The sequence below is a fragment of the Diceros bicornis genome, chromosome 9 (genome assembly GCF_020826845.1).
Source record: "Diceros bicornis minor isolate mBicDic1 chromosome 9, mDicBic1.mat.cur, whole genome shotgun sequence".
Classification (NCBI taxonomy): Eukaryota; Metazoa; Chordata; class Mammalia; order Perissodactyla; family Rhinocerotidae; genus Diceros; species Diceros bicornis.
The window spans coordinates 49488663-49493524 of NC_080748.1; the positions used below are offsets into that span (position 1 = coordinate 49488663).

The 4862-nt window shown below is 38.1% G+C and overlaps 1 pseudogene; it reads right to left on the bottom strand.

Annotated features, from left to right (window-relative positions):
- Positions 1 to 839: 839 nt before the first annotated feature.
- Positions 840 to 3962, bottom strand: LOC131410000 (flotillin-1-like; annotated as a pseudogene).
- Between the last annotated feature and the right edge of the window lie 900 nt (positions 3963 to 4862).

The following is a 4862-nucleotide window of genomic DNA, read 5'->3' on the forward strand; positions in this document are numbered from 1 at the left end:
GCTGAGGCTGCGTCCCACATACAGCAACTAGAAGGATGTGCAACTATGACACACAACTATCTACTGGGGTTTTGGGGAAAAAAAGGGAAAAAAAGGGGGATGATTGGCAATAGACGTTAGCTCAGGGCCGGTCTTCCTCAGCAAAAAGAGGAGGATTGGCATGGATGTTAGTGCAGGGCTGATCTTCCTCACAAAAAAAAAGTGCAAAAAAAAAAAAAAGCTTCATTTGTCTGTGACCTTAATGCCAGGACAAGGAAAGGGATTATATGTTTATCTTCAATTCTTTAGTGGAAAAACAGGCCCTACCTCACCTCAAGACTTCCAAAGTCTGACAAGAGGAGTCGTCTCTCCCTCCAAAATAGTACATCTGTATCATGTTGAGCAGCCTAAATGTTTTTTATTAATTGTATGTCACTGAATGGCAATTACATATCTACTAGTTGCAAATAATAAACCAGAACTTTTCTTTTTTTAACTTATCAACAGCAATTTATTTGAGAAGCGACGTTGAGAACCTCCAGGCCAGGCCATCCCTCAGTGCTGGTCAGGAAGGAATTCTAGACAACAGGCTCAGTCTAATTTAATTAGGAAGTTACAGTTAAATAAGTTGGGGGTGGGGTGGAATAATCAGAAGGCTGGCATGGGACCCCCGGTGGACTGGCAGTCTTGTCTGTGCGGACCTGGGAAGGGAAGCAACCCTTCCCCTCCAAGGCAAAGCACAGGTTATTTGGCAAGGAGAGATGAGGGGTGGAACCCCATTGTCAAAGAACATGCTTAGGAAGGCCAGTTGAAGTGCATGCAATATGGGGTCCATTCAGGCAACTTGATCCATGAGGCTAAATATCAGCGAAGGTCGAGGGCTCAGGCTGTTCCCAAAGGCTTGTGGTTCACCTGGGAGATGCTGAAAACTGTGAGTCTCCCCATGCTCTTAGGAAGGCAGCTCAGGATGTCCAGTACTTCCTGGATCATTTTGGCCGCCCCCACGGCCCCACTTCCATTGGGCACAAATGTGATCTTATTGGCCAAGATCAGAGGACCACTGATCTCTCTGCCACCTGCGACAGCTTCTCTAGCAGCATGTCCAGCCGAGCAGCCTCCTGGTAAAGCTGGAACACTTTTGCCTTCTTGGCCATCTGCTCAGCCTCGACCTGGGGTTCCGACCCCTATGGCAAAGCCTGGCATCCTCAGCTTATATCTCTGCCTGCATGGATATATAGCTCTGACTTTGCTGCCTCAGCTAGGCTCTCTGGCTTGTACCACCAGACTTTCTCTGGCTTCAGAACTCGGGCCTCCAGCTGCTTCTCTCCGTGGGCGACCTCCTGCTCCTGCACTGCCAGGCCTGCTGGGCCAGCTCCACCACTTGCGCCTGTACCCGCTGCTCCTTCATCTGCTGCTTAGTCTTGGCCACCTGAAGCTAATAGGCCAGCTCAGCCTGCAGGCGTTGACCTAGGTGTCATATGCAGCCTTCTTCAGCTCCTCGTCCCTCTGCACGTTGGTCATCTCAATCTCACTCAGGTACCGAGCAGACACCTTTTCCTGCTTGGCTTTGGCCTCATGGATCCCAGCATCTCTCTTGGCCTCTGCTTCCCCAATCCCAGCATCTTTTTGGACTTGAGCTGTGGGAGCCTTCCCCAAGGAGTGAAAATAGTCCTCATCGTCATGAATGCCCTTCAGAGCGTGGCTAACCACTCTGGTAAATGGTAAAAAATTCACAAGAGATGGTTGTTGTTATTGTAATAAACAAACAAAAAAAGTCTTGTTCTCATTAAGAGGTCTTTGTTCCAGGCAATAAATCCCCTTTTTAACATAAGTGTATCAGTTTTTCTGTTACTTGCAACCAGACATAACTCAGTTTAACTAATCTCAAATTTTTCCATTTATATATCTTTTTTTTTAATTCAGTCGAGGAGGTTTTCTTGTGATAGTTGAGCAGATTGCTGTTTAATTTAGTGAAGTGAAAACTCTTTATACCTCATTTGGGGTGTTAAATTATATTATTATATTTTGGACATTCCATGTGTTAGATAAATTTCCACATTTTTGGTCTTTGTTTGAGTTTAGTGTGTGAGAAAAATCTTCCACAATAACATGATCTGCTCCTCATTCTCTCTCTTCACCTTTATATAAAATAACCACACATTCCAGAATGAAAAGCCCCATACCGTTCTTTTCTCTACACTCATCTTGTATAGAGAAAGCTGTGGTTTCTGACGATGTATAACAATCATGGATTTGAAGGGGCCAGGACAGATCATTAATTGATGATAATTACAATGAGCTTTTGTATTTAATTAGCACAACTTCAAAAAAATCTGGGAGTAGATTACTCCAATCTAAAAAACAGAAGTAAAAAAATACATGAAGTTAGTCAATGAGAAAGGAAAACTATTCTTTTAAGTTTATTGATTTCATAGGTAGAGGCTATTTTATATGTCTTAGAAATAGCACTTGGGAGGTAATTAACATAAAATGTTGTTCTCATGTTCATAACTGGTCATGATCTTTAGGGTCTAGAAATCTCTCCTTGGAACAATAAGTTAAGTAGGAAGATATCGGCAGACATATTTTCTATGCAAAATTTCAATCCACAAACTACATTACATATATAATTTTTATATATTTATTACACTATCTGTTGAAGTGGCCTATATTACAAAAACAAACAAACAAACAAAACACAAATAGGTACTAAAATTCCAGAATGGAATACTAAGGAGTAATATGTAATTGAGTCTCCTGCACATATAATTACTAATGGAACAGGTAGTCATCTATGGTGGTTAATGAAAATGATGAAAACCCTTAAGGGCATTTACTTAAACCAGGAAATTTAAAGCATATTGCTGTATTATGTTTCTCTGGTCCATATGATCTGAATGTCTATTGATCAAATAACATGGTCATTTAATAATCATTGTTTTGCCTTTTTACTGACACACAAAATATCTACATACGCTATTTACTAGTGAAGAGATGATGCTAATCTGAATATCCACCCACAAAGATAGCCTGGAACAGAATTCAGGCAAACAGAGTTTATCTCCCTATGATATTAATTATGCTACCATAAGTTCCAATAGCCCAAGGCCATTTTTGGATAACATGCTGAAATAATCAATTTTAACAATTTCCAATTTAGTTAGCCTACAAATCAAATTTTAACAAAAAACCCGCCATCATAATGGATTAGATCATAGCCCACCTTGGGACTTTTATAGGCCCCACTTTCAGTCAGAACACGTGACTGCACTCTTCCTGTTGCAAGGAAGATGCTGTGAATTTAATCAAGGGCCAGAATATCAGAGCACAGTACTGTGGCTCAATTCTAATCCAATATGGTTTACTTCTCAAAAATAGCTGGACATTTGGTCGTGGTTGATTAGACTGGTTCAAGCTGGAAAGACATTTTAATTACTGTTTGATTAAGCTTCCTTTCTTGGTGGTCAAAAATAAGTAACAATAATACTAATGATAACAAGAGCAATAATAATAATAGCACAATATTAGCTACCTTAGAAAAACAATTTAAAATATCTTTTAATATCGTCCTTACAATTTATACAGTAAGAGACTAAAGATAAAATACATTAGAAACATAAATACTATGGAACAAATAAGAAAAAACTATGAATATGGCATTATTTCTTATTAAGAACCAAATGTTAGAACTAAAAAGAAAAGAAACCCTCTTTTATTTATAAGAATTTTAGGTAAAATGTGCTTGTGGGTAATGTTTTTTAATTGAAATAATATGTATAATATAGATTATTATGAGGAGAAATTATATTTTACAATCAAATAAAACTCTTCTGTTTTTTTTTGCTCTAAATAGCATCAACTCAATTTTCTAAACAGTTTGCTGCCACATATTTTCACCAGAAAAAAAAACTAAAGACAGAAAAAATCCTAAAACCACACACACAAAAAAAAACCTACCTCAATTGTGTACTTCCATCATGCATCATGCATTGTATTACTAATAACCATTTAATGCTGGGCCAGCCAGCCTGGTTGATCAAAAATTTAAACATATACTTTTAGTATATAGGAGTTTATAAGTTCAATAAAAGTCACATTTTTTATAAAAATTAATGAATGGGAAAATAAGATCTCTGTGTCTACTTTCTGTCCTATAATTTTTTGAATTTAAGATGTGTATTGATAACCTATACAGTATGATATGTTTTTATATATATATTTTTATACACAAATATGCTATTGAGCTCTAACAAGGGAATCTAATAATGACTTGTAAACTCCCTTACATGAAAAAAAACCTGATAAGCTATGCTTTGATATATTTCCTCTTTTTGTGGGATAGAGTTTCCAACAGCCAATCAGTGCTTCTACCTAAGATAACTAGGAAAGCCAACAAAACATAGATGTGGTCTGTTTGAAGGGATGGAAAGCTGACTGTGCCAATCAGAGTTAGAGAGGCAAAGGTCCAGAGCAGGAGAAATCTTGGAGACGTGACCTAACTCCTATACCCGCTTCTACATTAAGACAATTTCCTAATTCTGCTTAGAGCAGGAAGTTAAAGATCCAAATGATAGCCCAAGGGTAGCACTGTGACTAGACAAAGACGCCAGAAGAATTTCTAGTGGCGACATGCGGACTTCAAAAACATGACTGGTTTTCCTCTTAATACATTTGCTAAATACTGGAGTTGCCTGAAATTCATGACTAAAATCATTAGCAAAATTTCTCTGACAAGCAAATAGGACATCTTTAGAAGCTTCATTAGGCAAATATTAGAGTTCAAAAACCACTAGACCAATGGGTCCACAAAATAAAAGAGGATTATAGTTGAAAACTCTGGAAACCCAAGAGTGAATCAAAGGTAAACCTAGATTTATAAGGAA